This window comes from Buteo buteo, chromosome 13, assembly GCF_964188355.1.
Source record: "Buteo buteo chromosome 13, bButBut1.hap1.1, whole genome shotgun sequence".
NCBI classification, from domain to species: Eukaryota; Metazoa; Chordata; class Aves; order Accipitriformes; family Accipitridae; genus Buteo; species Buteo buteo.
The window spans coordinates 5,347,615-5,360,344 of record NC_134183.1 but is presented as its reverse complement, the minus strand read 5'-3'; the positions used below and the strand labels follow the sequence as shown (position 1 = coordinate 5,360,344).

The 12,730-nt window shown below is 41.1% G+C and overlaps 1 protein-coding gene across 1 annotated transcript in view; it reads left to right on the top strand.

Moving 5' to 3' along the window:
* The first annotated feature begins 2,391 nt into the window (after positions 1–2,391).
* The window catches only part of RAB11FIP4 (RAB11 family interacting protein 4), an 84,038-nt gene continuing 73,699 nt past the window's right edge, over positions 2,392–12,730 (top strand). The window contains exons 1-2 of the mRNA XM_075044372.1: positions 2,392–2,465; positions 12,590–12,678. The gene's annotated coding sequence lies outside the window, so the exon portion shown is untranslated. The remainder of the gene's footprint in view (positions 2,466–12,589; positions 12,679–12,730) is intronic.

Genomic DNA, 12,730 nt, shown 5'->3' with positions numbered 1-12,730 from the left:
AAGAGACCTACAGGAAATGGGATTCTCTAAAGCAACGCTGCAACCATCTGAAATAGTATTTACTTACATTACAATGATGGGAGCTTGCCATTTGTCAGAGAATTACAGGCTGATCTTGTAACCTAGAAGACTGGTGTCTGATTAGATTTTGTTGCTGTATCCATGAGGGGACAGATGCTCAGCTACTGGCCACAGCAAGGTCTTCATCAAAGCCTCTGGAGCCAGGCTGAGTTACACCAGCTGACCCATCTGCCACATATTTAAGCTACTACAGTGGTCAGGAAGATTTTCGGCTGTAAAATCTTGCTGCTCCCAGCCTCAATGGCCTGTTTAGTTATACTGCTTTGAATGCACCCAAAAATAGTTTGAAGAAAGGAATTCCTGCCACCACTTCATCTTTCTATAACATCTATGTTTGTGAAAGTGAGCAGGCATAACACTGACCCAGCTTTCCATATCAAGCGTGTATCTACTTAATTGGTTTCAGTAAGGATTTCCAGCTAGTCTTGCATGCATTAAACGCACACTACAGTTTCTGGTGAAGTGGCTATGTTTTGGAAACAGAAACGTGTCTTCTGCTGCTATAAATTAGTGGGGCTACAGTAATTGCGTGTGATACCAGATGTAGGAATTTGATCATGAGTCACACAATAGCTGACAGCTGGGCTCCACTGCCCGACTGGCAGGATTTGAGTTGTTGAAGCCTTCTGCAATAAGAAAGTTTTAAGAAGATTTCTAACTTGTCATGGGCTCCGAACTCATCATGCAGCTCCTTATTTGGCCTGCCTACATGAGCTGATTTTTTTTTTTTCTAAGAAAAGGAGAGGGGAAAGGATTCAGTCTAAGGATCAAATTGTTCCTTTCTCATTCAACGTAGAATTTTGCATGCAAGTAAAAATTTTGTCATTTTCTCATCCAGATTTGCTTGTTCTAAAGAGGTCTTTGGCTGATCATGGCATTTATTGGCACAGAGGGAATTTATAAGCACTGAGAAAATCTGAAGGAAGAAGTGTCATGCACACACATTAGTGCATTATCTGCAGGGCTTTAAGAAACTGCTGGGGTTTTCCTAGTGTGTTAAAAAAAATAAAAAAACACACCAAAAAAAAACCCCAGAAAATTGAGAAACTGGGTCATCTGGATTCATTTGCTGCATATCTTTCCAGCTGAGCTTTTGTTGCTGCTCAGACTGACATATCTGAGCTCACGTAGTAGTCACCAGGATTGTGCAGCATCCTACGTGCCTGACTGCTGTCTTTGCCTCCTACAGTCATCTTGTTTATACTCCAGGGTGTCTGGAGGGCCCAGATCAAGGTCAGAGTTGTGCTGCAGCTGACTGTGAGCTTGCTTACGAGCAGCAAGAGGCTGCCTCTGCCTCAGTGAGGGTATCTGCTAGGTACAGGCAAAGGCACAAGGACATGAGGGGACTTACACAGTGTCATGCAGCATGTTTATCACAGAGAAGAGAACAGCCAGCTGGGGTGTCCCAGCACTGTGCCCACCTCCCCGAACTGTTCTGCTTTTCTCCTTATTCTTCTTCAGCTACTTGTCTCTCTATTCCTTTATTCTAGACAGCACAACACACAACACCCTCTCCAGTCTAGACTGCTTTTCTCCCTCTTCCCCAAAACCCTCCTGAAAAATCTGCCAGACCTTCTTTGGGGCACATGCCAATTTGGTGGCTGTGTTTAAATTCAGTGTAATCTCATTTTATGGTGAGTAGTGATCAGAAAGGCTAAATTGTGAAGCTGAGATTATAAACAATAAGTACATTGCTTGTTTGCATAGTGTACTGAACAGAACCGTTCTCTGTCTTATCACATGAATCTTTTTGTGCTGTTAATATACTTCTATTTTCCTATACAAAGCTTGTATTCTCTGCTGTGGAAAGGAAGTTTTGTTTGATCCCAAGTGGCCAATGAGTTTTCTCTCCTATAGTCTGGATTCTTCAGGGAATGAGGCTACTATGGGTTGTGCACGTCTTTGTCTGTCCTTTCTCCTTCCCCAATAACTTTTGCTAAGAGGAATGAAGATCACTAAGGTTTTAAGTTCCTATGAGCTGCATACACAGCAAGGGCTCCTAGGGAAGGAGATTCTGTTAGCATCCTGCTCTAAGATGAGATGCTAGGTCACAGATTCACATAGGAGAGTATAAATGTGTCCCAACTGCAGAAATTTTGATGAGAGCGAGCGCCTTACTCAGCACTAGGTAATCCAAATATAAGACATGATTTCTTCTTGCAGAACAATTTGTTGGGCGCTTCAAGTGAACATTAATGGTATTCTTCCATTTGGGGTCTTCTGTAGAAGATATAGACCAACTGAGCAGCAGATGATGCAGCAAGCTCAACATGTATTTGATGATCTTTTCTTTCAGGTGGAAAAACTGGCAAAGTACTTGGACCCAAATGATTTGGGAAGAATCAATTTTAAGGACTTCTGTCATGGAGTTTTTGCTATCAAAGGTACGTGCATATTTCTTAAAAATCATCCACTTCAGTTCCACTAATACTTCTCTGGTTGCAGAAAATGTAATGGTCAAAGACATCCTCTCTTTTGACTGTGGTTATTGATAGTGACAGTAGGGCAGCTGTGGGAACAGAGCCAGTATATTTTTCCTTTTTGTGCATCTCATGTATCGATGGTGAGCAATGCTAGAGTTCCTGCATCCACAGGTACTTGTGTATTGGTTTACTGTTAGTTTTTCAGAACAAATGTGATGTAGTTTAAAGACAAATATAGCAGAAGAAAGAATAGCTTTGTGGTTAGCAGGCAATGGCAAAGTCTGATACTTCCAGGTTCTTACCTGGTTCTGCTCTTGATCTCTAACCTAAGGAAGTTAGAGAGCCCTTGGGCTTTAGTTTCTCTACCAGGAAATTTAAGACTATTATACTCTTCTCGAGGTATCTGCAAGGTATAGTTAATTCATGTTTTCAAAGTACTTGGGGACATGTATCGGAGTGAAAAGGCTAATGACAGGTTGGCCATGTAAGCCCTGAAGATAGACACCAGATGGGTCAAACCATCTCCTTTGCAAGGAAACAGAGTCCTTGACAGAAAACATAGACATTATTATGCTTTATAGCTTAGCCCAAGGGCAACAAAGCAAATAGTGAAGAGGGACTTTAGCAGTTTTGCTGCTGATTAGTATTCTAGCTTCCCATAGCAAAATAATCCAGCCTGTCCTTTTCCAGACATGTAGTATGTCCTTAGCAAAGTGCCACAGTGCTGTCATAGCCCAGAGGCTTCACTTCAGGGACAGGGTGAATGTCACAATGATCGTAGTGTGATTCCAGGAGAAGCCTCTGGAGAGTCTGCTACAATGAGATTATTACGAAGCTATAATGATGCAAGAACATAACACCACAGCAATTTTAATTACAGTTTATGGCAGCTGAGGACAGTGTATAATTATGTAAAATTACAGCAAGAAGCTGCTCTCAGTCCATATTCATAGAGACACCTTCCAAGGTGACACTGATGTGTTTGAAGAGAATGCAATAGAAGGGCCAGAAGGAAAGTTAATACAATAGTGTATAGACACTAAAGTCTATCCTAGAGGTTTTCCTTGTGCAGGAAATGCTGTAGCAAACTGTGTTCTGGGTTAAATGAGACACAAGGTCTGTAAATCATCTGGTAGTCCTCTGTAACTCACAGTCTAAAGATGTGCACAAATGCACAAAATATGATCAGAAAGGGATAGATGTGACCCAGAAGAACATCTGTTCTGTAATAACTACGCCCTTGTCCACAGTGGGCAGTAACCACAGTGAAGGAGTGGGCAGCTATGTTTCCTTTACTGTGAGGGACAGCGTGTGCGTTTTGACAGTTACCGGAGGGTGATGATGCCTTGGGAGTTTTCATCCTTGTTCACCTTATGGGAACTGATTCATGTATTCATATCCTAAGATCTGGTCCTGCAAAGATGTGACTGAATCAAACTTTTGGGAATACCTTGTACTCCAAGTTTATGAATAGCTTAAAGCCCTTATGTGGAGCCTATTATAGGTAGAGTCCAAATCATATGTTTGATGGATATTAGTATGTATATGTGAACAGATACAGAGAAATCATCCAATTCTGTAGCATCACCTAGAGCTCTCTTAACACATCATTAGCATTGTCAACACTTACACTGCATCAGTGCCAAGTGTGTATAATTGCAGGAGCAGTTGTATCTATTTCTGATAAGACATTGTCATGCATGCTTTCACAGCATCTCTTTAGAAAAGCTGGTTCTGTTGCTTACCTCACAGCATGGAAATTTTATTGGTCTTTAGCTACCAGCCATATTTTTCTTAAAAATTAAATTGGTCATATTAAGGTTCAGAAAGGGTATGTCTACCTTTCAGAAAGGGAAGCCTCCATCATGTTGTTACCTCTCACTTATCAGTGCAGCCACATCCCAGAGGTAGCAGCAGGCTTGTTATCGAACAAAAGCAATTTGTCTTGGCCGCAACGGATTACACATATGATTCTTTGACATCTCAGCCTATTGCAGTTGCTTGGGGCAATCAGATTAATAGAGCAAAATGAGATCCTACTATAAATACAGTGTTTTTTTTCAGTAATGGAGTATGAAGCTGTGTTACTTGTAGCACTGGAAGCCAAATGTTTAAATTCAAGCTTTACTATCCTAATGCCTTGCCGTATTTTTTATTTATGAGACTTCAAATTAATTTGTCTCATAGATGCTTGCCTTTATAGTATGCTGAAGAAATTTTTTGCTGCACAGAGGTGATAATAGTGACAAGGCTTTTTTTGGTAGTTCAGTGCCTTGAATTTGTTTAAAGCATGAGGTTTGAAGCATCTAGAACACCAGATTCAAATCTCAGTGGTAAAGAATTGACCTCTGATGATGTTGATTTGAGCATTTCAGATCCAGGTATGGATCTTAGTGAAAAACTAAATGTTGGAACCTGAAAAAAATCCCAAACATCAGAGTGTTCCATGTCTGCTCTGTAACTGGTTAGTAGCAGCTCTCGCTGTAAGGAGAAACTCCAAACCCTGGATCTGACATCTGCAGCTTGGCCTCTCTCCTCCATAAACCAGAGCATTGTTCACGCTTGTATGGTACAAATGAAAAGTGTTGTGTTCCTTTACAAGTGATCATCAAGGCTTGTCTCCTCCTTAGTGCTTCTGAGCTCGATAAACCTCGTGACATACAAGTCATGTACCTCCACAGCAGTTGCTGGGACTATCAGGTGGAAAAGACAATTAATCTTCTTCAGCTGCTGAGTAGCTGGAGCTGGGGGGAAGGATATGCTAAGGAGTCTCACTAGCAGCAGGGACCTTTGGAAGTGATGGAGAGGACTTTTTCAAGTGGAGGTGTCTATGCTAGAGGGGTGAAGTGTGTTGGAGGAACTCATTCCCACTGTGTCTCTGGGATAGAATACTGAACAGGCAGGGCACTTTCTGTTTATGGAAAGCTTTGCTTCTTTTTCTGGTCCTTTGTGCATTAAAGTACATTGCCTCAGCATCTGTGCGGAGCCCTTGCTGTCTAGGCTGCTTTCCCCATGCAATTAGGCTCTGCCAGAGACAGGGACAGGCTTGCCATCAAATTTAAAGCTTTGCAGCAATTTCATTGGAATGCCAAAATATGAAGGTTTTCCTCCTGCTGAAGCTGCCCTTTCTATCTGCTCACTGCATGGCTTTATTTCTAATAACTGCATCTGTCTGGAGAGCAATTGCCGTGAAATAACACCAGTACCCTCTTACCTAGCAGCTGTGTCAAAGCCAGTATAGCCTGAGAAGTGGCACTGCTTGGAGACTTTGAGAGCAGCCAGAACGTCACTCAGAGGCTGATTTCCCATTGATTTCAGCAGGGTCAGTGTGGGATCCATTACTGTTTGCTCAGTGGAGTCAATGACTGGTTTTGCTGTAATGAATTTATTGTACTGATACAGTAAATATTTTCTGCTGCTTGTAATACTTAAAGGCTTGAGTGGAACTGTTATTTCCAACATGTGGTAGGTTCCACAGTCAGACGTGTTTGCCGGACCAGGCTCTTGAAATGTTTAGCAGGCTCTAATTAAGTCTGACCTGTTCCTTCTATTTTAAGATTTCTGTTGTCTTTCCAATAGTCTCTCTGCTTTGATACGCCGCTTAAAGAAACCCAAAGCCTGACAAATAAAGGGTGAGCTCCCCCTACTGACCTTGGTGTTGCAGCTCACAGAGGTGAGCGGGTACAGCACGAATACAAATTAATACAGAATTAAAAGATAAGGGCAAATGTATTCTGACTTTATAGCTTATTTTAACCATGAAAACAACACTGACCACTGTGTACTAATTGGAGGGTAATGGCTTTTGTAATGGGAGAGACTGAGCCACATTAGCACAGGGCATTTCTGCAATAACGAGTCTTTGTGCTTTAGCAGAATCACTTTTTTTCAGATGAAATCGTACAGCCTGTTTTTCTCCTGGAGCAAGAGATTCTTTTCCTCACCTTGTAGAAGTTTTAAGGACGTTTAAATTATGCTCAGTTTACAATATTTGAAAATTGAGAGTTGTAGGAGCTCCTTCATATTCATTAATGGCGTGGAAGAAGCACAGTTGTGAATTTATATGCTTCCCCACCTGCAGCAATAGCAACCTTTGAATCTTCAAAATAGTAACACAGACCATTATGTGCCTTAAAAAATTCATCTCTGTGCTTCCCTGGTTCCTTAGGCATCTAATTACTGCAGTTGTCTGGAAAGCTTCTAAAAGCGGTCTTTATGTGAGCAGATAAAAGTTTAAAAGTATATATGTTTCTCCATGAGTTCCTAGCAATTTTGATGAAAATTCCAAGAATACAGATTTGCCCAAAGCTTTAAAGAAACGTTCAAAAAGGGAAGTTGGTTGTTCTGGCAGCTCAGACTGTGACAGGTTATCCGGACTGTAAAGAATATGAAAATAATATACTATGAAATTTGATGTTTGGTTGGTTTTTGGTTTTTTTTTCAAAACAAAGTTTTCCAAAGCAGAATATTTCTGGCCTTCTGTTTCACTGGAGAGGTTTTTTTTAATTTGCTTTTATTGTTTCATTCAGATGCTCCAAACAAGCATATTTCTCACAAAACCAGTGCTGAGTTTTGACCATCTCTTTTAACTAACTTCAAAATTTAATTTGCAGTCCAATAGCTGAGAATAGTATGGTACCAGCTTTGTCCTGAAGATCCAGTATGGAATAAGAGGTGGATATGTTGCAGTCTTGTAAAATGAATGTATCTTTATTTGCCAGACACCAGTATTGTAATATATACCAATACCTAAGACCAGGGTAGCTGCACTAACACAGGAATTTCAGTAAAGCACTGCAGAAAGCCTCAAAGTCTTGAGGAACCCATTTAGGCTCATAGCTATAGATCTGAAACTTCACAGTATGCCATAACTGGAGATGATTTGATGAATCTATCCATTCTTTTAAGAATAACTTATTGACAGGATTGGTACTTGGGATGGCTCCAAGGAGAAGGACTGTCGCATAAATGTGAAGAGCTGAGCTCTCCTCTTGTAAATTACGCTATAGCTGTTTAATGAACTGAAGTTGGTTACTCTTAAAAGTACTTCAGAGTTTTCTAAGACTCAACTAAATTTTACTAAATACAGTCTGGAACCATAAATGAAGCTAATAACAACATTAAAGATCCAAGGGTAGATAAAGTAAAAAGCTATTGCTCTTAGGAAAAATGCCAGGAACCAACTACATTCAATTAGGTAACCAGATTTTATTTCCTATAGTATTAAAATCGCTTAATTGCCTGTGAAAATTGCCTGATGCAGTATGGGTTAAATCGCCTTCTTGGAGCATTTGCAGGAAATCGCTTTGCTACAGTTGTGTTTATTTGTGGCCTGAATGTCTGTTTGCAAATTGACTCTTTGTTAGGGTGTGAAAATCAAGAGTTTTTAAATGAAACTGAAGGTAAATTTGTAAAATTATTTTATAAGAGAAGTCTTGTCTAGCATCCTGAGTAAACTGAAAAAGTTAAAGGCTCATGTCTTCCCCTTCAGTGACTTGTAAAACACTTTCATCATCTTTGCTTAGGACTAAAGATGATCCTGTCCTGCCTCTGGACAGTCAGCACTGTGTTTTGAGAGTTTACGAGTCTCAGGCGGGTATTTTCAAGAAAGGAAAAATCTTAGCTGGCTATTTCCACAAAAAGAAAGGATAAATGACCTAGTGGTTTTGGTGCTACTTAGCATTCTTATTCTGCAGCAGACTTCTTCTGACCAGGGACAGGTCACTTCCCATTTTACTTCACTTTGCCCTGCAAAGAGCAAATAATACCAAGCTCATATGCTACTCCCTAACCCAGTTCTGGCCAAATGAACTGTGTTTGCTTATGCATTTTTAATATTAGGATAAATAGTTAACTCACATAATTTTGACAGACCAGACTGGAGAGTGACTTAGCGCTTTGCTAAACAAGAACTCATACATGTCTATGTGTCAAACAGTCTTCTGAGTGGCACAGAGAAGCTGCCTCTGTGCTGGCTCATCAGGTGTCTTTAGCCAGTGAAGAAAATTCAGCAGCTTCTGACCACTGTCACTTTGTGATCTGATAGTTAAGTTCTTTCTCCAGATAGAAGATTGTTCCTGATCTGTGTCACCCTGCATGGCGATTTATATAATGCAGAGCCCTTTAGCAGAGTGTTCCTCCATAAAGGCACATCCTTTTACAGGGCTGCAGCAGTAAATACACAAGGACTTGAAACTATCCCTGGGTTAGCTCTTTGCCTCTATCTACTCCCTCACTATGATTGCAGTGCAGCTAAGTCTCCTTGCCAAGTGCTGCCCAAAAATGTAGATGAGGAAATTTTCCCAACCATAGCAAAGGAGAGAGAACATCGAGCACATTAATATCTTATGATACAAGTAGACATCCAAATGAAATATCTCTAATCAGCCATGTAAGTGGCTTTCAGTTTTACTATTTCCTGGAAAATGAAGTTATAGCAATAATGGGACATCTTAAGTGCAGGAGGTCCTTGAAGTAGCCAGGAAGTATTCCTTCACTTATTTGCAGTGGGTTATTTATGGACAGATTCTAGCCTTGGGTGCATACTGCTGCACAGCTTGAAATATCCATTATGGCAGTTCTGTAAGCCTAGGCAAGCATGTTTTTCTCAAGAGTGGTACTGGTAGCAGAGAGCACCATGTGTGGAGACTAGACTGCTCCCTGTACAAATTGTTGTCCAGTACCTTAATATTTCCATATTGAGATTTGCCAGAGTAAACCTTGATTTTTTGTATTTTCTATCTGGACTGTGACACACTAATTTAGCTCACTGGCATTTCCCAGGCTGCAAGCCAAAATATATTCTGGTAATAAGAAGACATATGCACATCATTTGGGACACTTCAGTGTCCCCTCTTTGTATTATGCTCCTTGTATAAACCTCTTGGAGTACTTGGAAAATTCAAATTATCATTTAGATAAGGGGAGTGAAAGGTGAGATACTGTTGTAGAAAAACACCAAGTAAGAAAGCTGATGCATTTCCCTACAGTGTGCCAAAACCCACCTTCCTGGTGATAAGGGGTGGCCCAAAGAGAAGATCAGCACCACAGTCCTCCACAGTTAAGAGATTCTGATTTGCGTCTTCAGAGGGAAAAAGAACAACAGAGAATTTATTCTTTAAACACAGCTCTTAACAGGAATAAAACCAGTGGCACAATCCTAAGATTCTTGAAGCCAGTGGCCATCTTTCCTGATCTGATGGATGTTGGAACAGGTTCAGATGTCTGCAAGGTAGCAATGACGTGTTTCAGTAATCTCAGAGGAAAATGGCCTCTCAGCATTTCCTTTTCTTCTTCCATTTTTTATGGAGTATAACAACATGCAAATCTTCCCTGCAGGATGAAGCGATCCAAGCTGTCATGCCAGCTTGCATGCTAAGCAAACCTCTCCCACAGGGGACACTGGTTGCTGCACACTCAAACATCTTCCCACCAAAAACTTACCTTTGCAGAAGGAGATAGTCTCAGATAGGCCTACATCCTGAGTGTGTCAGGGCAAATGGAAACTTGGCCTGTGACTTCAGTAAGAGCAAGATTTGGCTTCGTTTGCCATTTTAAGCTATGCAGCTAGGTAAACAAATTGGATTAAATGCCTGGTGGTGTTCTGGAAATGGGCCAAATGCTTGATCAGCTTCTGTGGTTCTGGATCTGGACATAAAAGCTTGTGCCAGGTGGCTCTCATGAAGAAATGGTGAGGTCTGCCCCAAGTAGGTTAGGTACAAAGGAGGCAATGCTTTTCCCCCCAGTGTTTTTACTGAATAAATTATAGGCTTGACTTTAAATGGCCAAGGGCTCTCATGAAGGGGTCCCCCTTAATGGACAAGGAAAATGAAAGAATGTGATCAGGAATAATCTTAGGTAGGAACTGAACAGCAAAGAGGGGACACAGAAGACCTTGCAGCTGAACTCTAGGTTTGAGACCCTGGAGAACTGGGACCTGTTTGTCTAACAGACCAGCCTGGCTGGCATTTTGAAAGGCGGCAAGGCAGAAAGGTTTCTGATTCTCCTTGTTCTGGGCAGTTAAATCCTTCTTTGAAGACCCACAGCCTTTATGACTTTTCCCCACCAAAGAAAAAAGTTGGGGGAGGTGATAACTTCTCACCTAACAGGCTTAAATGAAGATTGACTGCTTAGAGATCTTTAGCTAGAAGCAGTGTTGTTAGTACAACTGAATTAAGAAAATAAGGCTTGAAATTATGGCTGAAGATATTGTTGTTGGGAATTTTTAGAACTGTGTAAACACATCTCCTTCATTACACTAATTTACATCCATTACTGTGCAGCACTTGGCATTTATTTTCTTTTTTGTTGGAGATAACTCACTTTAATGAGTAGGTGCTCCATATCATGCAGAGACCTTTTAGCAAAGTAAGGAGTTCATACGTGTAAAGACTCTCACAGTGGGTGCTGGCACAGGGCAGTTTGATGAGTAATAATCTTTGGTTATTAATGTCGAAAGGTACAAACAGTAAATTGAATTCTCCTCTGTAAGAGGACTAGAGAATAACCTCAGTCAAGCACAGGCTGATACACTTAATGATAAAACCAAGAGAAAGAAAAGGATCATGGCTGGGTGGGAAATGTGAGAGTCAAAGGGAGGGCAAGTTATGTAGAAAGATGCCCTCTCTAGGTAAACAAGTTTAACACCTTGCTTCTATCGGCCAGTAAATTATTTTTTTGGATTGTTATTCGCAGGTGAGCTCCCCTTTGGGAAGTGACCCTAACACACCATTCTCACCCACTAACTTCTCCAGCAAAGTGAAAAATACACGGAAGTATGCAATTAATAGCTTATTCTCTGTTCTGTGCCGCTTGAGAATCTCACTTTGCTGCAGAAGCTGGAAAAGGGGAAAAAGTCCTGTTGCCTGTTGTCCATGTGACACTCCTGATATCTTAATGGTTGCTTTCACCATGTGCTGCCTCTGACATATGCCTGTGTGTGGAAGACAGGGATAACATACTGATCTCCCATATTAGGCTTCCTCCATCTGGTCACCTTTTCTGTTCTTTTAAGTACTCCTTTCCTTTTGAAGGGACTCACCTCCATAGCCACAAGGTATCTTCACCCCTATGGATGTTATTTCTTTATTTTAAAAACAAGAGAAAAGATCAGCTAAAAGTATAAACCTGTGCAGTTCACACTTCCTTACATTACTCTGTTTCCTCTGACTCACATGCCTCGTGAGTGGGTATCAGTGTGTAAAGTCACAGCCAAACGTATTGCGTTAGCAATGGGATGGAAAAGAGGAATACTGCAGGATAATTGCAGCTTCCAAGTAGGATAGTGTGCAACACATGCTGACCAGGTTTCACACAGTTTAGGCCCAAGGCTGTAAGCTGGTTATTCTAAAATAACCTGGCCTGGTATTACTGCCTTCTGCAGTTCTGCAGCTCAACATGCCAAGTGCGGTCATTGGTAATTAATGGGGAATGAGGCATTTGGTGATTTCAGTGTTTCTATGTTTGTCTCAGGTTTTCAGATGAGAGAAGGACTGAGGGAAACACAGACATTGATTTTTCCAGCTGTTAATGTGGTTGTTAACAAAAGCAAACTCTGGTTGCAGTGCATAGATACTTGCTTGCCAAACACTGTACACTCTGTGACAGAGCTCTTTTTGAAGGGGAATTTGTGACATTAAGTATTGCCCCTTTGTCACTTAGACCAGAGAAAATCAGAAGCAGCTCCACTGACACTGATGTGAAATAGACACTGGCTCAAGCCAAGCCTGCAAATCCAGTGTTTGACTTCAGAGTTTGGGGTTGGTCAGGTGCAGGTTTCTATCCCACAGGATAGTTTACCAAGCCAAGCAATGTTCAGCTTTAGTTTCATTGCAATGTAGTGTATCCATGCTAAGAGTCAGCATTAGTGTAATTGCACTTATTTAAGTGCCACATGCTGAATATATGCTATGCAGAGCTCTGAGGGCAGAGCTTTGTTATACTATGTAAACATTTTCCAGAGCTAGCTTTCAATGTTTTGTGCATACATATTAGGTACAAACCTGTATTTCTTCCTCCGTTGTCCATGCAATCTCTGGGAAGATAAACTCTCAGCCTGACCATTTGCTCTTGTTTCTCTTTGTCAGGCTGTGAAGAGTTACTAAAGGATGTCCTGTCTCCTGAAAACTCTGGGCCTCGACATTACAAGCCACAGTATGTTGATTACTATTACCAGGTAAGAGAAGCACTAATTCTGTTAGCGGGCTCAGGAAGCCTCTGGAGTGATG